Raw genomic sequence first — 22,978 nt, 5'->3', positions numbered from 1 at the left:
AACTTGTGGAATCTATTTCCCGATATCTGAGGGATGTGATTATCCAAAAAGGTGAAACAACCCATCAATGAGTAGGTGTTCCTAATGCAATGATCGTTTAGTGTAGTTAGTAGCAAATCTACTGTTTGGGTGTGTTCACACATTGGGGATTTGCTGTGGATTTACCTCAGTGGAAAAAAATCTGCAGCAAAGTCGCGCTAAATCCAGACCCAATGGATTGTCAAGTCAGAAAGAACATCACTTGTGATTGCTAGCTTTTCTGTAATCACTTGTACCATCTGCATAGCCTCTGTGTAGAACTGGTACCTATATATGGTCACTATAAGGGGATAGTATTTGTCTTCATAGAGTGCTTTTTATTGTGTAACAGTTTGGTAATATCGTTCAGTCACTAAACATGGAGGGAGCTCGCATTTAGGGCCGCCAAGGGTTGCAAACAACCAAACAGTTAACAACAACATAGTGGTACCATTGGTAATTTTGATCTGGATATGGTATGTTTTGTTTTATGGCAGAATGAATGTAATATTTAATCACTACATGATAGTAATATTGGGTCCTAGTATAGCGGTATTATTTGATAATGACGGTGTATATTGTGATAGAAAGGGAGGTGGACTCCTCTCAGACGTATCTCCCATGTCAGGTAACAGGCAGAGTTCACCTGCTGGTAATTAATCCAGTGGGTGAATATTTAGGAGCATCTTATAGAACAGTGAGTGGCTTTACCCAGGGGACACAGAAAGATGGTCTGTGTGAGCCACTAAAGTGACCTGTGAGTATGCATGAAAAAGTCTGGTGTTTTGCAAGCTGGCAGAGAGTAGTTCTCCAGTTGGTAGCGAGAGCATCACTGAGTTAGTACGTATCGGTGAGGCAAGGTGTTAGTATTTTGTTCCTGTTGTACTCTGTTTTATTACTGCTGAAAATGGGCTAATGAATCTGTCTGAGTGTCAGTGTGAAGATATATCCTGGCTATTGACTATATGTGAAATGTGCCCTTTGACCCCAGTATAGGTGATCCCTACCAAATCCCTCACAAGTGGTGGTTTGAATGCGTGCAAGACATTAAAGTATTTAAAATAATGTGGTAAAGGCTTTAGTGAATGCAACCAGAGAACAACAGCATACAATCGGGCAACAACTGCAGCTCTGCAAGAAGTAAATTGCTGGCAACACAGCTGAATTTATTATCAGAGACTATTAATTAAGGCCGCAAAATTCTGCAGGATGTGCTGCAGCGAGGCGCTATTTACAAAAGATGAAACCAGTTGATGATGTTGAAGCTTTCCTTGCCGTGTTTGAAAGGATTGCGGTGCGAGAAGCATGGCCGAAAGCATGGTGGGTAAGCCCAATTGCATCATTCCTTGCTGGTGAAGCGCAGCGAGCTTACCTTGACTTGGTTCCAGAGGCAGTCCAAGACTATGACCAACTCAAAGGAGAAATCCTGGCATGTTTAGGTGTGACTCTAGCTGTGGGAGCCAGAGAGATCACAAATAGACTTACCAACTGGATAACTCACCACTAAGAGAACTACCAGGGCACATTTGGTGACATCAGCAAGATGCTCTGCCTGCTGATTAGCCGCATGCTGACCACTACAGCAGGCATTATGGGAAATTCAATTTTTCCGTTTTCGCCAAAAATCTGATCAGACTAGCCTTTTGACAAAATCAGGATGATTTTATGGCCTGGATGATCAAGATCAGCAACACTAGTTGCAGGTTTCGCCACCCATGTTGTTGCTTCTACCCCTATGTGTGTCCCTTTGTAAACTCTCCATCTGTGACAGAAGTCCTGCATACCTACTGTGTTTCCCCGAAAATAAGACAGTGTCTTATATTAATTTTTGTTTAAAAAGGTTTAACTTTTTTACATGTATAGCTGCCTGGACACTATTTAAATTGACTTTTTAAATTAACTGCTAGCAGGGCTTAATTTTGGAGTAGGGCTTATATTTCAAGCATCCTCAAAAAGCCCGAAAAATCATTTTGCATCCTTAAAAAATTCAGGAAAATCATGCTATGTCTTATTTTCAGGGTATGTCTTATTTTCAGGGAAACAGGGTAGTAGCAAATGGGATGGGACCAACCAAGACCAGGGCCCTTCATATAGGCTCTGCGTGGCTTATATATGATTGTGTAAAATGTTCACCCACTGAATGAACTAGGAGCCACATATAATATTGTATTTATTCATCACTTTTATTATCTGGCACCAAGCGGTGGAGGCAATAGATTGCACAGAGCATTAATTTACTTATCTGGGATTGGGAAAAAGCAGCGTCTCCCTTGTCTGGTGTAGTGGGGATGCAGTAATAGACACAACCTGTAGACAAGAGGGGCAGTACAGGAAGACCCCAGGACACAGATGTGGGACTCTTCAGACTGGAAGCCACATCCGTCTGTACAGTGATACATAGATTCAGAAGATTTTCTGCAAGCTGTTGCATTATGATTGTCGCAAGTGTTGAAGCAGAGGGGCTGGCGGCTCGCGAGGCTGCTGTCAGGGCACATAATAACCTGCAGGCGAGAAACCAAAAATACTTTACAAAAAGAAGCCTCAGCAAAGTAGAGCCAAGTCATTACGCATGTCTCAGTTGTCGGATATAAAGGAGCAAATTCACACATACTGACAGCAAGCAGAGGTCTTGCAATTGGTAAAGACTTGGAACATAAAATAGTTCCAGAACTGGTCATTATATAATGGCTCATGAAGATAATAACTTTGTAATGGTGTCAGTGAACGTCTGCGGCTGTGAGGGGGGCAGTGCTGGCAATGACTGCTAGCAGCTCTAGAAGGGAAGCAGCCGTTCAGTTTTAGCTAAGAACTCTATAATGTAAGCAGAGCGCCTAAATATCTCCAATAAATACATAAAAGACATAACAGTAAAGTGCCGCAAAAATGGAGAAAATGCAGGAAGAGCTGGAAGTGAAGATGATTGTGGGACCTTGATGTCCTAAAGTGACAACATATCTGCACCGTAGAGCCAGGTGAATAGCAGATGATGGGACTCACCATATCCAGAGGGGCAGTCGGCCTCAGGAATGCATTTGTTGTCATGCAGTTTGTACTGTGGGTTCTTGCACTTACAGCCCGGGATACAGCCAAGCAGACAGGCCAACCCTTTTATTGGACAGTAAGCAATACAGCCTGAGCATTTGGACCACTCTGCTCCTGGTGGGCAGTCAGCTGCAAGGGACAGAGGAATCAATGGATCAATAGATGGAGTCAATCTAATTAGGGATGTCTTAATGAGATCGCCCCATTAAAGGAAACCTGTGGCCCCCCTTTTTCCACAGTAATCTGTCTATACCTTCTAAATGCAGAACTAATGTGTACTTCACAAGTAAGTTTCTTGTCCTCCGTGCACCGTGTATACCTGCAATATGAACACTTGTATTGCGAATAACGAGAGATCAGTCCACTGGGCGGGGCAAATCGTTCACGGTGGGCTGGCCAGACTGTGTGTGGAGCCCTTGCTATCTTCCTCAACATCGCCCCCCCTCTCAGGAAGCAACATGGAGCTGTTCTCCATAACATCACAGCAGCAGTCAAAGTCTTAAGCGTGCCTTAAGCCTGGGAATGGCCATGTGGTCAAATGTACAATCACCAGTATATGATCGCCCCCCAGTCCTTCTGGGTTCTGCACAGCGGGGATCAGGGCTTTTGCAAAAGTAAAAAAAACATAAAAGAAAAACAATATAAATTTGGTATCACCGTAACCGTACTGACCTGCAAAATATATTTATCATGTGACTTATGCTACACTGTGGACACCGTAGAAATAAAGCGCAGCCAGCAACATGTATACCAAGTGAAGGAGGCTAGTCATTACAGTCGCTAGATCTAGGAGTATGTCCACACTCACTGACAGCAAGCAGAGGTCTTGCAATTGGTAAAGACTTGGAACATAAAATAGTTCCAGAACCGGTCATTATATAATGGCTCATGAAGATAATAACTTTGTAATGGTGTCAGTGAACCCCTGTGGCTGTGAGGGGGGCAGTGCTGGCAATGACTGTTAGCAGCTCTAGAAGGGAAGCAGCCGTTCAGTTTTAGCTAATAACTCTATAATGTAAGCAGAGCGCCTAAATATCTCCAATAAATACATAAAAGACATAACAGTAACGTGCCGCAAAAAAGGAGAAAATGCAGGAAGAGCTGGAAGTGAAGATGATTGTGGGACCTTGATGTCCTAAAGGGACAACATATCTGCACCATAGAGCCAGGTAAATAGTGGATGATCGGACTCACCATCTTTAGCAGTGTAGCGGAACCAGCCGGAGGACGCGGCTGAGAGGTGAGTAAAGGATTTCTTTGTTTTTTTTCACCAGCTAGGGATGATTTTCAGGGAGGGGCTTATATTTCAAGCCCTTCCCTAAAAATCATGCTGTAGACATTACCTAAAAACCACTGCTTTCAATGGGGCCAGCAGCAGTGCCGACCCAATTAAAATCAATGGGATAGCATCCTGGACTTCTGCCACAGCTGTCGTATACTCCCTATGTTTTCAATGGGGTTAGCGCTGCTGACCCAGTTGAAAACACTGAGCGATATCGCAGATTTCTTCTCTGCGATGCGAAGCTGCCCAAACACACAGACAAAAACATAAAACCTATCACACAAATATGCAGTGCAAATAGCTTGCGCTTGGTCTTACTTTGAGAAGAGCTGACATGGGCACAGTAGAGACCTGTAAAAGAAAAGAGATAGATAGATAGATAGATAGATAGATAGATAGATAGATAGATAGATAGATAGATAGATAGATAGATAGGAGATAGATAGATAGATAGATAAATAGAAGATAGATAGAAGATAGATAGATAGATATGAGATAGATAGAAGATAGATAGATAGATATGAGATAGATAGATAGATAGATAGATAGATAGATAGATAGATAGATAGATAGATAGATAGATAGATAGATAGATAGATATGAGATAGATGATAGATAGAAGATAGATAGATAGATAGATAGATAGATAGATAGATAGATAGAAGATAGATAGATAGATAGATAGATGAGAGATAGATATGTGATAGATAGATAAATAAATAAATAGAAGATAGATAGATAGAAGATAGATAGATAGATATGAGATAGATATGAGATAGATAGATAGATATGAGATAGATAGATAGATAGATAGATAGATAGATAGATAGATAGATAGATAGATATGAGATAGATAGATAGATATGAGAGAGTGATAGGTAAATAGATAATATAGAAGTATATAGAATATATTTCACTCTCACCCAAAATAATAAGGCAAACAAAGATTTTCCAATCCATCATTATGGTTTTCTACAAAATATAAAAATATAATATTTAAAGGGGAAGCAGCATATAATTAGTACATCCAGTATTACTATAATTACCAGATACATCATCAGCGTGATTATGCCTTCTACTCTCCGGTATTAGATGCTTATCTGTCTCTATCACATGACGACACTTTTCCTTCACATAATCTCTGCTGGAGACATTAGTTGGGTCTCCATCTGGGGTTTTTGTGTCAGTGTGCTTCACTGGTAAAGCTGCACAGCCCAATACCGTGGCGAATGGCGGTAAAGCCAAAACGGCTTTTGACGGCAATTAAAACGCAGATTAAAAATGCTGCAAAACTGCAGTAAAGAAAAAAATGAAAAAAAGCCCAGAAAATAACGTCCTGTGGCACCCCAGGCCCATAATAATAATAATTGAGAATAAGGCCATTCTAGATAATTCCGAACACATTTAGATTATTTTCCTGTCTTTGCTTTAAAATATAAATTTAAAATATAAATAAAACTATGAGAAAACTAAATAACGTGGTTTGGGACCATCGTGTTCCAGATTTCATTGCCCCCAAGATGGTGTTCATTGACCGAGAGGAAACAGAGAAATAACAGCATAAAAATGTATTTGGAATACCTGATTTCTGGATATTATAAAGCTATAAAGTCCAGCAGTCATCCATATACTTACTAGTTATGTACTGTCTGCCTCACTTTACTGCGCTGTGGTGATAGGCGAGAAATGCTAGGGGTATATATACACCTTACCTCCAACAACTCTCTGGCTAAGACTGGAGTTCCAATGGGAGTTCATCCATGACGCATTGTTACTAATGGCAGGTCACTGTGCCTTTTGTTACATTCTGTATTGTGTGTCAGATCCATTATTTCCACCTTCCACCTCACCTCACAATGAGACATTCATCATCTCATTTATTCTAAAACTTAAAGTAATTTAACGAGCCGAGAAACTTAAAGGGAATCTGCACCTTTAAGCCTCATGTTACTTGTTAGTCCAACTTTTTGTTTTATAATATATCTTTAGAGCTTCTCTGATTTAAATTCTATATATAAGGGTAAATGATAAAGTTCTGGCTTCCTGCAGCCACCACAAGGGGGAGCTCAGCGTATACAGATATTTACAGCGACCACTAGCCGGAACTCACTACATACAGACACTTACTTCATACAAATATTTATTGCGTAGGGAAGCTCACTGTATACAGACATATACAGCCACTACTAGAGGGAGCTCACTGAATACAAGAATATGCAGTACCGCCACCGCTTAGAGGAGCTCTCCACATACAAATCTATACAACGAACACTAGGGAGAGATCATCGGACACAGTTCTACACAGCCACATTTAGGGGACAGCTCACTGTAAGCAGATATATACAGCCACCACTAAGCAGAGCTCCCTGTATATAGTTGTACTGTATATAGCCACAACTAGAAGGAGCTCACTCTAAAAGATGTATACAGCTCTCATTAAAACTTAAAGGGGTTGTCCCGCGAAAGCAAGTGGGGGTATACACTTCTGTATGGCCATATTAATGCACTTTGTAATGTACATTGTGCATTAATTATGAGCCATACAGAAGTTATTCACTTACCTGCTCCGTTGCTAGCGTCCTCGTCTCCATGGTGCCGTCTAATCTTCAGCGTCTAATCGCCCGATTAGACGCGCTTGCGCAGTCCTGTCTTCTGAATGGGGCCGCTCGTGCTGGAGAGCGGCTCCTCGTAGCTCCGCCCCGTCACGTGTGCCGATTCCAGCCAATCAGGAGGCTGGAATCGGCAATGGACCGCACAGAAGCCCTGCGGTCCACCGAGGGTGAAGATCCCGGCGGCCATCTTCACAAGGTAAGTCAGAAGTCACCGGAGCGCGGGGATTTGGGTAAGTACTGGACGGTTTGTTTTTTTTATGCCTGCATCGGGTTTGTCTCACGCCGAACGGGGGGGGGGCTATTGAAAAAAAAAACCCGTTTCGGCGCGGGACAACCCCTTTAATCACGAGTGAGTATTAGGGTGTATCATAGAGATATGGCAAAATATAAAGTGGCAGCTATACAGCAGACGCGTGACCAAAGTGGCAGACGTATTTTTTATTCGCACTTGTGTGGTCACACGATCCTAAAATTCACACAAAAAGTGCAGCCCCACTGAAAGCAATAGGAGAGGATCACTGTCCCCTGCTGAGTCTGTGACAGTTGCAGCAGGGGATTCCTTGGATGTGAAACCCCTGGATGCTGTCACATCCAGGGGTTTCACCTTGTTGTCAATGGGGCCGTGTTCAGTGACAAGAGGACTCCTAGCGGGGATGAAGGAATCCCCTACCACAGCTGTCTCAGCTGTGGCAGATTAGCACCATGCTAGCCCATTGCTTTCAATGCGGCGTGCGCTGCTGCTGCCCCATTGACAACAATGGGATGAAGGAAACCCCAGCAGGGATTTTTAAGGGGGAGATTTAAATAAAAGCCCTACCCTAAAATAAGCTATTCTGTCTGTGATTGGTCAAAGCGCTCAGCCAATTAGAGCTCTGTCATGGCTTATTTTTTACATGATCAGCTATAATTGATCTGGGTGGCATATTATGGTAAATTTGTTTTTTTCATCACTTCTGTTGTGTTTTTTGGGATGCAAGATTAGCATAAGAAGCATTTTAGCTCTGTTTTAGTTTTTACAGTTTTTGCAGTATGGGATACATAGTGTGTTTAATTTATTCTACCGGTCATTATGGATGTGATTATACCAATTTTTTTTCCCTTTATTTTGCGAAAATTAATTTTTGTTACTATTTTTTAAATATATTTTTTCCAATTTCATGTCCCTGTTGCGGACTTAAATAGAAAAGTTATGATCGCCATGATAATGCATTGCAGTACTTGCACATTTTAATTTCCATATACAAAGGTATCTCACCTTGCTGTTGCCAATTAATGCTCGTTTGTGTTCCGTGTTTCTTGCAGACATATACTCACGTCCCACCATTCGGTCCAGATGGTTACACTTGACTGTGCAGGCAGAATTGAGGGAATATGGACGTACTGCGAGTATATATTTCAAGCTGCTATATTAGAAAAATGTGCTCATGAAACAAAGAAGGATGCGTTTCGATTCAATCGAATCTTGTTCACCATAGGTGAATGTACCTTCTGTCCCATACTGTAAGGTTCAGATACTGACAGACTCCTCCCACTACGCAACTGCATATGAGCCCCCGCTGCTTCCAGGTTCTTCTGTACTTCTTTCCATAACCCCTGCAGCGCATCTGTGGCATCAGCTGCAGGACAGGCAGACGGAGTAGAAATAGCTGTAAGGAAGCGAGGATGCTGACCACATATGCAAAGGAATGGGGATATCCCAGTGGAAGAACAAGTACGGTTGTTTAGCACAAACTCTGCCAACGGCAGGAACTCTGCCCACTATTGAGCCTTTTCGCTAGCAAACAACCGTAAATATTGCACTAAATCCTGGTCACTCCGCTCAGTCTGACCATTAGTTTGCGGGTGGAATGCTGACGAGAAGGAAAGCGACGTTTCCAGGTTTCTACAGAAGGCTCACTAAAATTGCGCAACAAATTGAGCCCCGCGATCAGATACAATGTTCTCAGGAACCCCATGTAGGCAAATTATTTCTTTTTCAAAAATCTTGGAAAATTTTGTTGCAGAAGTTAGCTTCTTTAACACCACGAAATGTGCCATCTTTGATTAACCGTCTACAACAATTAGGATAGCGGTGAACTTCTGAGACTCAGGTAGATCGGTGATAAAATCTACAAATGCGACCACGGATGAAAAGGCACTAGTAACTGTCTCAGAGGCCCCTCCGGACGACGACACCAACTTTAACTGCATGCACAGACAGAGAGCCCCTTAACAAAGTTGCGGATCTCCCAAGACAAGCCTGCCCACCAGTAGTGTCTAGTACAAGGTTCCAGAGTCCCCGGAACCCCCGGATGGCCTGCGAGAACAGATGAATGGGACTCTTCAATGACTCTGAGACGTAAGATCTCTGGCACAAACCATCTGCCCTTCGGCACCCCTTAGGGAGCGTCCTGGTGACAATTTTGTAGATGAGGAACGAGATCAGATTCTACAGCTGCCACCACCACCTCGGGTGCCAAGATATTCTCGGGAGCCACTGTCTCACTTTCCGGCAAACTGATGATGTTGAAGCTTTCCTTGCTGTGTTTGAAAGGATTGCGGTGCGAGAAGCATGGCCGAAAGCATGGTGGGTAGGCCTAATTGCATCATTCCTTGCTGGTGAAGCGCAAAGAGCTTACCTTGACTTGGTTCCAGAGGCAGTCCAAGACTATGACCAACTCAAAGCAGAGATCCTGGCATGTTTAGGTGTGACTCTAGCTGTGGGAGCCAGAGAGATCACAAATAGACTTACCAACTGGATAACTCACCACATTCCCAAATGATTGATCTCACGCACCTAACTGAAAATGGACGCAAGCTGAGGTCGTACAGCATGTTGTGATGAACAAGTATCTAAAAGAACTACCAGGGCACATTTGGTGACATCAGCAAGATGCTCTGCCTGCTGATTAGCTGCATGCTGACCACTACAGCAGGCATTATGGGAAATTAAATTTTTCAGTTTTTGCCAAAAATCAGAACAGACTAGCCTTTTGACAAAATCAGGATGATTGTATGGCCTGGATGATCAAGAGCAGCAACACTAGCTGCAGGTTTTGCCACCCATGTTGTTGCTTCTACCCCCTATCTGTGTCCCTTCGTAAACTCTCTATCTGTGGCAGGAGTCCTGCAGACCTAGTAGCAAATGGGATGGGACCAACCAAAGCCTGGGCCCCCCATATAGGCTCTGTGTGGCTTGTATATGATTGTGTAAAGTGTTCACCCACTGAATGAACTAGGAGACACATATAATATTGTATTTATTCATCACTTTTATTATCTGGCACCAAGCGGTGCAGGCGATAGATTGCACATAGCATTAATTTACTTATCTGGGATAGGGAAAAAGCAGCGCCTTCCTTGTCTGGGTGAAATGGGGACACAACCTGTAGACAAGAGGGGCGCTGCTTGTGAAAATCTGGTTGATTGAACTATATAGGAAAAATCATAATTGCTGTAAATTTACATTGTGACTCTCTTCCAGGCTGATGAACTAGAGAAACCATGTACAATACAGGTGGCTCTATCTGTAGTCAGGCAGCTGGTGGTTTTAATGCATTGTGGGAGGTCTTCATCTGTCAGCACATATCCTTTGGTACATACACAACATGGCATACATATTTCAATTGGCTCTAGTGGATTCTCAGGGTACTGCAGGTCACCTGGGACGTCCGAGTACATTCCCTGATAATCATATTTGCTGGACAGGTAGACCCTGGGACACAGATGTGGGACTCTTCAGCCTGGAAGCCACATCAGTCTGTACAGTGATACATAGATTCAGAAGAATTACTGCAAGCTGTAGCATTATGATTGTCGGAAGTGTTGAAGCAGAGGGGCTGGCGGCTCGCGAGGCTGCTGTCAAGGCACTTAATAACCTGTGGGCAAGAAACCAAAAATACTTTACAAAGAGAAGCCTCAGCATGTGTACAAAGTAGAGCCAAGTCATTACGCGTGTCTCAGTTGCCGGATATAAAGGAGTATATTCACACTTACTGACAGCAAGCAGAGGTCTTGCAATTGGTAAAGACTTGGAACATAAAATAGTTCCAGAACCGGTCATTATATAATGGCTCATGAAGATAATAACTTTGTAATGGTGTCAGTGAACGTCTGCGGCTGTGAGGGGGGGCAGTGTTGGCAATGACTGTTAGCAGCTCTAGAAGGGAAGCAGCCGTTCACTTTTAGCTAAGAACTCTATAATGTAAGCAGAGCGCCTAAATATCTCCAATAAATACATAAAAGACATAACAGTAACGTGCGGCAAAAATGGAGAAAATGCAGGAAGAGCTGGAAGTGAAGATGATTGTGGGACCTTGATGTCCTAAAGTGACAACATATCTGCACCGTAGAGCCAGGTGAATAGCAGATGATGGGACTCACCATATCAGGAGGGGCAGTCGGCCTTAGGAATGCAGCGGTTGTTATGCAGTTTATACCCCGATCCGCACTTACAGCCCGATCCACATACAGCCAAACAGGACATGTCTTTCACTGGACAATAATCACCACAGCCGGTGCACGTGGACCACTCCGCTCCCGGTGGGCAGTCAGCTGCAAGTAACAGAGAGATCAGTCAATCTAAACAGAGGTTTTCTTAATGAGATCGCCCCCTTTAGCTTTACTTACATGAAACTAGAAGATACTGCTAGTGTTTCATGGTCTATTTATCTGAGTTAAGATTGCATGGAGGTGCTATTTTAAAGGGACTCTCTCAGAAAGTTTATGAAGTTTGACTCAGAGGGGAAAATCCCGGAGGGGGCTATGCCGGCTTCTCCCCACCTGTATTATGCAAACTGGCTGTTCTCTGCCTTTTTGTGTATAGGGAGAGAGCGGTCACTCTGTACACTGTAGGCGGGTAGTAGCTGGCCCGGCCCGCCCCGTGACTCTGATCTGATCTCAACTTCAAGTCAAACCTAATGAACCCAGTGACAGGATCCCTTTAATGCATGTGTTACTGTGTTTCTAGTCATGAAGAGTTCAAACAAAGTAATGTTGGGTTTTCCGTAACACATGACAGCATAGTGTACATGTGATACTCCAGCGCAGAGGGCTAAACCCTCATGACTGCCCATACATGTTATTATGGCTGTTACTAAGGGGCCTTAGACAGGTTTTACAGCAACCTTGTATATGTGATGCGCAGGAATCCCGTGCCAGCAGAAGTGGGCACTTAGCTATCTTTTTCGTTCTGGGATCAGAAAAAAACCTAATCCGGGATGTTTATTTTCTTAATGGTTTCAGAAAGAGCAGGCTCCCTATATACGTATTAGCGCCCCTTCCTACCACCATTGGAATCGCTGCATGCTGATCAGTTGCCATTTGAGCTGACTGACTAACAATGGCCACCAATTCTGTAATGAATGGAAATCTAGTTGGCTCTACTGATGGGAAGGACTAATTGGCTATCTGTCATAACTATACTACACTGCATTACATAAGTAGTACAGTATATTAGCCATTCAAAGAATCACATATATTAGCCACTTGAAAGCTGACATCTTTAAAGAAGGTGTCCTGCTTTGAACTGCCGGTGGCCTATTGTCAGGATAGTCCATCAGCATTAGATTGGTGGGGGTCCGCCAGGCCAGGAACCCCACTTATTAGTTGATACTGACTGGTGTGTTCTTGAACGGAAATGATGAGGTGCAGGAAGCAGACAAATCCATTCCCATTGCATTGACCCCGCTTGGCAATATAGGCAAAATTCCCATTGAAGTGATTGGCATGTAATACCAAGCTGGGCCACTGCAGAGAGAACAGAGCTCTCTGTTCCTGGCAGAAATTAGCTTAATATATGAGTTTGCTGACTCCACATCAGCTAATTGGTGGGGGTCTACCCGAGGATAGACCGTCAACAGAATAATGTTGGATAACCCCTTTCATCATCATTGTGAAACTAGAATTTGTATAAGAAAATTATTTTTTTTCCTGCACAAACATTTATTTATGGGGGAAAAATGACACGGCATAGGCAGCTCCTTGTTCAGAATGATCCAAGCCATAAAAATATTATGTTATTTATTTATCCACTATGGTAAATGACGTAAAAAAGACGTAAGAAAACATTGCCAGAATTATAGCTTATTCAAACAAACGGATATTTGCTGTATATTACGCGTGCACAATATGCAGTAAATAGAAACCATTGATTTCAATGGGCTTGTTCACATGAGCGTATTTTGCGTGTGTATTTCGTTCATGCAAAAAAATACACAACATGTTCTATTTTGTGTGTTCTGCACATATTAAAATAATTAAACTTAGTTGCCCTTTGAAATCAATAGGAGCGCTCGGTGCTTTCTTACACGCACAAACAAAACATATTGTAAAAAGACTTCAACAGACGAACGTGATATTGGGATACCCTGCGTGCGGGATATTCCTGCATGCATAACTCTGAGAATAGAACCCACTGATTTCAATGGGTTCTTTCTTACTTCAACCTTTTGTGCCCATGATTTTCGCAGAGCGCAAAAAAAAGATAGGACCTGCTCTATCTTTGTACGTTTTGCAGACACAATACCTCCATCGAGGTCTATGGGAGATCCACAAAACAGAATTGTGAAGGAGCGTAAAAAAATAACACTCATTCAGGTGCAAAAATTAGCGACTTTGATCTCACGCTCATCTGAAGCTGCCCAAACACACAGGCAAAAACATAACACCCATCACACAAATATGCAGTGCAAATAGCTTGTGCTTGGTCTTACTTTGAGTAGAGCTGACCTGGGCACAGTAGAGACCTGTAAAAGAAGAGAGATAAATATGAGATGATAGATAGATAGATAGATGGAGAAGTGATAGATAGATAGATAGATAGATATGAGATAGATAGATAGATAGATAGATAGATATGAGATAGATAGATAGATAGATATGAGATAGATAGATAGATATGAGATAGATAGATAGATATGAGATAGATAGATAGATAGATAGATAGATAGATAGATAGATAGATAGATAGATAGATATGAGATAGATAGATAGATAGATAGATAGATAGATAGATAGATAGATAAAAGAGATAAGCCCCATTTACAAACAAAGATGATTGCTCAAAATTAGTTCAAAAGATGGCTTAAATGACAGTTTTGAGTGATCATTTTGCATAAACTACTACTTATTAGCTTCATTTATGTGCAAATGAGCCTCCCTTTGCTGTAAACAGATAACAGCTGGCGGTCTGCTATCTGCTTACAGATCCATTGTTCTCCAGTGGGACAACAGCTGCATACAATGTTATCAGCACTGACATGTGGTCCCTGTTATTAGGAATGAAGGATTTAAAGGGGTTGTCCCGCGGCAGCAAGTGGGGTTATACACTTCTGTATGGCTCATATTAATGCACTTTGTAATGTATATCGTGCATTAATTATGAGCCATACAGAAGTTATTCCACTTACCTGTTCCGTTGCTAGCGCCCTCGTCTCCATGGTGCTGTCTAATTTCAGCGTCTAATCGCCCGATTAGACGCGCTTGCGCAGTCCGGTCTTCTCCCTGGTGAATGGGGCCGCTCGTGCCGGAGAGCTGGTTCTCCTAGCTCCGCCCCGTCACGTGTGCCGATTCCAGTCAATCAGGAGGCTGGAATCGGCAATGGACCGCACAGAGCCCACGGTGCACCATGGGAGAAGACCCGCGGTGCATCGTGGGTGAAGATCCCGGCGGCCATCTTAGTAAGGTAAGGAAGAAGTCGCCGCAGCGTGGGGATTCGGGTAAGTACTAAACGTTTTTTGTTTTTTTTAACACATGCATTGGGTTTGTCTCGCGCCGACCTATTGAATAAAAAAAAAAAACGTTTCGGCGCGGGACAACCCCTTTAATGCTGAGCTGAACTCAGTGATAGATGAAAGGTTCATGGTAAATGTATGATGGGCACACATTTACACACAAGGGCTATTGCTCAAAGGCCATAGTTTGGACGAATTTTGAGTGATAATCATTGCGTGTAGATCCTCAGATAGATAGATATGAGAGAGATAGATATGAAAAAGATGGATAGGTCCAGGTGCGTAACTAAAGTCTCAGGAGCTGGGGTGCAAAAGCTCAGCTCAGACCCCTTATTCCCATACCCACACCGAAATCGTGCTGCATACAGCTGCAAAACACATTTCCATACATGATCTAGCCCCTTGACGTAATCTTTCCAAGCATGACTTGTTTCCTGCATTACATGGAAATGTATTTGTAGCCCCTTAGGCCACTCTCACACACGCATACCGCTATTAACACAGCGTTCCAAGCGCCGTACTAACCCAGGTACAATGTTCCCATTGATTTTAATGGGATTACTCAGACCTGTGCTCGAACCTGATGTTTCTAATGCTGCGATTTTCGAGAGCTACCTGGTCTATTTTTGCGTTTTCACGTTTAACGCACCTCATCACCCATCACAATGATGGGGTGCATTAAAAAGTGCTGTCAAACGCTGTACCATGCTTTAAAAAATTCAGCTCGGAATTGCGGTAAAAATACCATGAGTTTGAGCTGCGTTTTCTGAATACAGGTGTGAGTGGCGTTAGGGCGTGTTCATGTTTTTTGTTGTACTTTTGAACCACAATTAAAAAAGCACATAAAAAACTGCAAGCGGTATTCAAAGACCACATATGTTTTTAAGTAACTGCACACACTACTGAAAATTGCATGCGTTTTAATGCATTTTTTAAGTGTGTGTAAAGAGTGCAATTATATTCAGAGATACCAGATTACATCAGCATGCTCCATATCACGATATATATGGTCAATATCACTATATATAGGGAGAAGTATAAATTACGTCTGTATACAGTGATATCGAACATCTATGTTGGAACCTCCAGTCGCTTTTTCTTCCATCCAAAAGCGGGGCAGCTGAACGAAAAGCAGGCAAACCCAGGAAATGATAGATAGATATGAAGATAATGGATAGATAGGAGATAGATTACAGTACTTACCACCTCCTCCAATCTCCTCCACTCCCCAGACACTGCCAGCTGAGTGATTGGTCAGTGCACTACTGGCCGGACAAATCATGCAGCCAGCAGTGCACTGATAGACTGCAGTTGTGACCAATCACAACTGCAGTCTCTCAGTGGAAGTGAGGAGCACGCCGGGGAAGTCTGCAGCCTGTAATTGGCTGCTGGCTCCCCAGGTAACAGCTCTTCCCTCCCTAACATCACCTACAGCCAGCCCAAGGCCGCTGCAGTCCCCTAGCATCACCAACAGCCGACGCGCAGGCCGCAGTGGTGACATGTATCTGGCAAGGGGCCTGTATGACCAATCACAACTGCCGTCTCTCAGTGGAAGTGAGGAGTGCACCAAGGAAGTCTGCAGCCTGTAATTGGCTGCTGGGTCCCCAGGTAACAGCTCTTCTCTCCCTAAGCATCACCCAGAGCCGACCCGCAGGCTGCAGCAGTGAGACTGTATCTGGCAGGGAGCACGTGTGATCAATCACAACTGCAGTCTCTCAGTGGAAGTGAGGTGTGCGCCAGGGAAGTCTGCAGCCTGTAATGTGCTGCCGGATTCCCAGGAACAGCCCTTCCCTCCCTAAGCATCGCCCAGAGCTGACCCACAGGCTGCGTCGGTGAGACTGTATCTGGCAGGGGCCCTGTGGGTCATCAGGTCTAACATCCTGCTTAATGCAGGATCCAGTCTTTGTTTGAGGACTTCCGTTGAAGGAGATTCACCACCTTCCATGGTAACCAGTTACACTCATTGATCACCCTCACTGTCTAATATCTAATCTGTGTCTCCTCCCTTTCAGTTTCATCCTGTTGCTTCGTCTTTCCTTGTTGACCAACACTGGGCCTAGGACAGAGCCTTGTGGTACCCCACTTGATACGTTCTTCCACTTGGATGTGCAGCCATTTATGACCACTCTTTGGGTACGATCACTCAGCTAGTAGTGAATCCACCTAACAGTTGCCTTGTCAATCCCATATTTGGTCATTTTTCAATAAATATAGTATGATACTTTGTCAAATTCTTTACTGAAGTCAACATATACTATATCCACCGCAGTTCCCTGATCAACACAGTCATTGATTCTGTCATAGAAGGAAATTATGTATTACTTACTCGCCACCAAGAAAACCACACTGAGTGTTAAGAAGCCCATGACGTTTGTGGACTGCAGAGCTGAGGTGATCACAGCAGACTAAGGAATAATAAAAGGCAAAGAGCATAAAACAACATCACAAGCAGAGAATGATGTAGCAGAGCTGAGTTTTAAGGTTTGCAGTTACATGCGTTGTACATGAAGATAACTCATTGAGATTAGATAATGCAGTATTCTGGTAAACCCACAGACAAAGCAATGAGATCACAGAAGACATAACAAACCTAGCTCTGCTACATCTGTACACACTAAAGCCAACAAAGAAGAATAGTATAAGACTATAAATTTACCTACTGGGATTCTGGCTCCGGGACGTTCTTCTGTGCCTCCTGTCTGCTGCTGCGATATTTATAACAATCCGGTCTGGTTGGTTATTTGAATATTCAATCATCACCTCTAAGCCGGGACATCAGGTTCTTTACATTATATAACATACAGGAAGCTATTGAGGTCCTAGGTAAACATCAGCAGCTCTCTGCATACAATGGTTTGTGTTCATGTATCGTAATCCGGATACAGAACAGGTTTTGTAATGTTTGAACTGGTTTGTATCCCATCTGGAGGATAAAACACCATTATTATATACTCCTCAAAAAAACAATGCAACGCCTCGGAGAAAAAATTGGCATGCAGTTACATCTCATGCTGATGTAGAGGTGCTGGAGCCAGTGGATGTGCGACGGCACACAAGGTGTCCGGGCTCAGGACCCCCCTAAGGACCACCAGTAGAGAGGAGCATCTGACCAGACTGTTAGGAGGTGTTTAGAGATGAGCGAACGTACTCGTCCGAGCTGGATGCTCGCTCGATTATTAGGGTACTCGAGATGCTCGTTACTCGAGACGAGCACCACGCGGTACTCGAGTCAATTCCATTTCCTTCCCTGCATGTCTTGAGCCATTTTCTGGCCGATAGACACGCAGGGAAGGCATTACAACTTCCTCCTGTGTTCCAGCCCTATCCCACCCCCCAGCAGTGAGTGGCTGGCGAGATCAAGTGACCGTCCAGTATGTAAGTGTTACCATTCGGCAGCTGCCGGGGCCGCGGGTGGTTGGTCGGCGCAGTGCGCGCACTTGTGGGTCTGGGCGGCAGCGGCGTGCGCACGGGCGTCTGCGAGTGCAGCTCTATGCACGAGTCCCTGTTATGGAATTCTGCTTGGAGGTGTCGCCTCCCCCTCTCCGCCCCTGGGCGGAGGCTTCTGTTTATAAGACTGGCAGTGAGGTTCATTCACTGCCAGTTATTGGTTTCTGTTTCAGTGTGCTAGCTTCCTGCCTCTGTCAGTCTCCTGTGTTTCAGCTTGTTTGCGTTATCTGCCAGGTTATCCCATCTGCCTCGGTCTGCTGCTATTTTCTGTTTGTTTATTCACTTACCCTTCCTGTCAGTATCCTACTCTGTTCCATCTTGGTACGCCAGCGTCCCTTCTCGGTCCCTAGCGAGTGTAGGGACCGCCGCCCAGTTGCCCGCCTGGGGTTAGCCAGAAGTGGAGGCAAGTAGGCAGGGACAGGGGTTGCGGGTAAGTTCTAGGGCAACCCAGGCTGGTGTATCATCGGCTAGGATACTGTAACATAATAACTGGCCCTTAAAATTACCCTGCGGGTTTTGTTTGGTCTCCAATGGAGACTATGAGCGTCCTTGCTAATCAGTTGCAGGAGCTAGCCGGCGTGATCCAAGACCTGTCTGGTCGCATGGTGGCCCAGGAGCAGCGGATGTTGGTGCAGGTTCCTGCCACCCCATCTATTCCTGAACCCAAATTTCCTCTCCCTGAGGTGTTTTCTGGGGAGAGAAGCAAGTTTTTTTGTTTTTCAGCAGGCATGTAAACTATATTTCTGGATGCGACCCGGATCCTCCGGCTCTGAGTCTCAGAAGGTGGGATTGATTCTGACCTTGCTGCGGGGTCCCCCCCAGACCTGGGCCTACTCCTTACCTGAGAGTTCTGCTTGCCTGCAGTCTGTTGATTTATTTTTTCAGGAACTAGGAGGTATTTTTGATGAGCCGGGCGGGGTTAGCTGTATATCACCCCATGGCTTTGCGTCAGGGGCAGCAGTGTGCTGAGGACTACTGCTCTACGTTTAGACAGTATGCTGGTGAAACCTCCTGATATGATGGCGCCCTCAAAGATGTGTTTTTGTTGGGCATTTCTGATGCTGTCAAGGATCTAATTATTTCTCATCCCTCTCCCATAAAAATTAATGAGGCGATGGTATTGGCAGTAAAGGCTGACAGGAGACTGAGATCTAGAGAAAAGGAATGTTAGTCCTGTAAAACTAGGGAGTCCTGTAGATCCGTTCCCATTTCCCCCATGCCAGCTCCTGGGGCCGAGCCTATGGAAGTGGACCAGCTAAGTCCCGGGGAACGGCGACGGTTCCGGATGACTCACCATCTATGTCTTTACTGTGGGGAAGACGGACATCGAGTAGTAAACTGTCCACAGAGGCAACGGCAACATCTGTCTGAAGCGGCGGAAGAACTACTGATCCTTGGCGATTCTCTGAAGGGTCGCCTAGGGTCACAGGTACTCCCTAGGTTGTTGGTGCCTTGTCAGATTGGCTTCCGGAATTTTAGTCGGTCCGGTCAAGCCTATATTGATTCGGGTGCTGCAGTCAATCTGATTAATTTAAATTTTGTCAGACCTCTAATAACCGAATTTTCCATGCTGAAGCCCCCCATGCGCTTCATTGGTATTGATTCAACCCCTCTCTCCGCAGGTGTTGTTAAATGGAGGACTCCCATTCTGCAGTTCACTGTGGGTGTTCTCCATTCTGAGAATCTGTCTTTCCTAGTTATGGAAAAGATGTCTGTTGATGTGGTGCTTGGTATGCCCTGGTTGGCACTGCACAATCTCCAATTTTATTGGTCCACCAGGGAATTGACTCATTGGGGGTCATCCTGTCATAATCACCTAACTACTATAGCCATGTGCTCCGCAGATACTGTGCTTATTCCGGAATATTTGTCGGATTTTCAGGACGTATTCGCCAAAAAACTGTCTGAGGCTTTGCCTCCCCATAGAGAGTAGGACTGTGGTATTGATCTGATTCCTGACAGTCCCATCCCTAAGGGAGCCATTTTCAATTTGTCAGGGCGTGAGCACGAAGCCCTTAAGTCCTATATCTCGGAGTCTCTGGTCAAACGACATATCCGGCCGTCCAGGTCCGCTGCCGGGGCAGGTCTCTTCTTTGTTGAGAAGAAGGATGGGGCATTGAGGCCTTGCGTGGCTTATCAGGCCTTGAATAAAATCACAGTGAAGAACCAGTGCTCCTTGCCCCTAATTCCTGACTTGTTGAATCAGGTGGTAGGGGCCCACTGGTTCTCTAAACTGGACTTAAGGGGGGCTTACAATTTTAATTCGCATTCGAGAGGGAGATGAATGGAAGACGGCTTTCAACACCCCGTTAGGGCATTTTGAATGTCTGGTCATGCCCTTCGGACTCTGTAACGCCCCAGCTGTGTTTCAGAGTTTTATGAACGCGGTTTTTCACGACTTCCTGGTGGTATTTCTGGTCATATATCTCAATGACATTCTGGTGTATTCTCCTGACTGGGATTCCCATGTGCAGCACCTGAGGTTGGTTCTGACCCGTTTGCGTGAGTATCAACTTTTTGTCAAGTTGGAGAAATGTACATTTGGTTCTAAACAAGTATCTTTCCTTGGTTATGTGATTTCACCCACGGAGATTCAGATGGAGTCTGACAAAGTAGCAGCAATCTCCCAATGGGTCAGACCAGACAACCTTAAGGCTCTCCAGTGGTTCTTGGGTTTTGCAAACTTTTACCACAAATTCATTAAGAATTACCCGGTTATTGCTCAACCCTTGACCGATCTGACTAAGAAGGGGGCCGACTTAGTAAAATGGTCGCCTGCAGCCCTAGAGGCTTTAATCATCTAAAAAGGGCATTTACGACTGCCCCGGTGTTAATACAGCCGGAAGCGCGACTACCCTTTTTTTATTGAGGTAGATGCATCTGAGGTGGGGACAGGGGCAGTATTGTCGCAGGAAGTCAGTGGGAGATCTGGGTATAGCCCATGTGCGTTCTTTTCGCGGAAGTTTAGTTCAGCAGAACGCAACTACGACGTGGGTAACTGTGAGTTACTGGCAATCAAATGGGCTTTAGAAGAGTGACGACACCATCTTAAGGGTGCTAGACACCCTATTACCGTGTATACTGATCACAAGAATTTGGTATATCTCGCCATTGCTAAAAGACTCACAGCTCGTCAAGCCAGGTGGGCGTTGTTCTTCGCCAGGTTTAATTTCGTCGTGACATATATCCCAGGAGAGAAGAACGTGAAAGCGGACGCCCTGTCACGGAGTTTCGGGGTGCCGGAAAGTGAGACTATGACCCCCGAGAATATCTTGGCACCTGGCGTGGTGGTGGCAGCTGTAGAATCTAACTTCGTCCCTCAACTACAGAATGCTCAGCAGGACGCTCCTTCAGGGGTGCCGGAGGGCAGATGGTTTGTGCCAGAGACCTTACGTCTTAGAGTCATGGATGAATCTCACTCGTTGGTTCTCGCAGGTCATCCGGGGTTTCAGGGAACCCTGGATCTCTGTTCTAGACACTTCTGGTGGCCAGGCATGTCTCAGGAGATCCGCGACTTTGTTAAGGGATGCTCTGTCTGTGCACGCAATAAGAGTCGGCGGCGTCCTCCGGAGGGTCCTCTGAGACCGTTACCGGTACCTGCTAGTCCGTGGTCGCAGTTATCGGTAGATTTTATCACTGATCTACCAGAATCCCAGAAGTGCACCACTATCTTAGCGGTTGTCGACCGATTCTCAAAGATGGCACATTTTGTGGCATTAAAGAAACTACCTTCGGCAAAAGAGTTTGCCAAGATTTTTGTAAAAGAAATAATTTGCCTACATGGGGTTCCCCAAAACATTGTATTTGATCGTGGGGTTCAGTTTGTGTCGCAGTTTTGGCGTGCCTTCTGCAGAAACCTGGGAATGTCGCTTTCCTTCTCCTCAGCATTCCACCTGCAAACTAATGGTCAGACTGAGCGGAAGAACCAAGATTTAGTGCAATATTTACGGTTGTTTGCTGGTGGGCAGTGGGCAGAGTTCCTGCCGTTGGCAGAGTTTGCACTAAACAACTGCACTTGTTCTTCCACTGGTGTATCTCCATTCTTTTGTGTATACGGTCAGCATCCTCGCTTCCTTACAGCGATCCCTACTACATCTGTCTGTCCTCCAGCTGATGCCGCCACAGATACGCTGCAGGGAGTATGGAAAGAGGTACAGAAAAACTTGGAAGCAACGGGAGCTTGCATGCAGTTGCGTAGTGGGAAGAGTCTATCTGTATCTGAATCTTACAGGGTGGGACAGAAGGTATACCTGTCTTCTAAAAATCTCAAATTAAGGGTCCTATCTTTGAAGCTGGCACCGCGTTACAAGGGTCCCTTTGTCTCACACGTGTGGGGAACCTGCTTGCCTACGAACTGGATTTGCCAGCTACATGGAGGGTTCACAGGGTGTTCCATAAGTCTTTATTGAAACCTTTCATCCCTTCGGTGATGCCCACTTCCAATCCCCCTCCGCCCACCCTGGTCTGGGATGAAGTTGAATACGAGGTCCAGGAGATCCTGGATTCTCGTCTGTGTCGGGGAACCTTACAATATTTGGTGGCCTGGAAGGGCTTTGGACCAGAAGATTATTCATGGGTGGCCGCACATGAAGTTCATGCTCCAGTTTTGGTGCGGCGCTTCCACCGTCTGTTTCCAGATAGGCCTGCATATGGTGGCGGTGTCCCGGAGGTCCCCCGTCAGAGGGTGGGTAATGTTACCATGCGGTGGCCGCGGGTGGTTGGTCGGCGCGGTGCGCGCGCTCATGGGTCCAGGCGGCGGCGTGTGCGCGGGCGTCTGTGAGTGCAGCTCTATGCACGAGTCCCTGTCATGACATTCTGCTGGGAGGTGTCGCCTCCCCCTCTCCGCCCCTGGGCGGAGGCTTCTG

General features: G+C 45.0%; 1 long non-coding RNA gene across 3 annotated transcripts; it reads right to left on the bottom strand.

Moving 5' to 3' along the window:
• Positions 1-2,294: 2,294 nt before the first annotated feature.
• On the bottom strand, positions 2,295-17,439 carry LOC136631977 (uncharacterized). Of its 3 annotated transcripts, XR_010793117.1 has the most exons (6): positions 17,327-17,439; positions 16,993-17,071; positions 13,647-13,679; positions 11,317-11,487; positions 10,320-10,811; positions 2,295-2,325 (listed from the first exon to the last, which is right to left on the bottom strand). It is a non-coding gene; the product is annotated as an uncharacterized lncRNA (long non-coding RNA). The 3 variants fall into 3 exon arrangements; XR_010793116.1 differs by lacking the exon at positions 2,295-2,325 and having other exon boundaries at positions 10,197-10,811; XR_010793118.1 differs by lacking the exon at positions 2,295-2,325 and having other exon boundaries at positions 10,197-10,811; positions 17,323-17,433.
• Positions 17,440-22,978: the final 5,539 nt, after the last annotated feature.

This window comes from Eleutherodactylus coqui, chromosome 6, assembly GCF_035609145.1.
Source record: "Eleutherodactylus coqui strain aEleCoq1 chromosome 6, aEleCoq1.hap1, whole genome shotgun sequence".
Taxonomy (NCBI): domain Eukaryota; kingdom Metazoa; phylum Chordata; class Amphibia; order Anura; family Eleutherodactylidae; genus Eleutherodactylus; species Eleutherodactylus coqui.
This window is presented reverse-complemented; position numbering and strand designations above follow the sequence as displayed.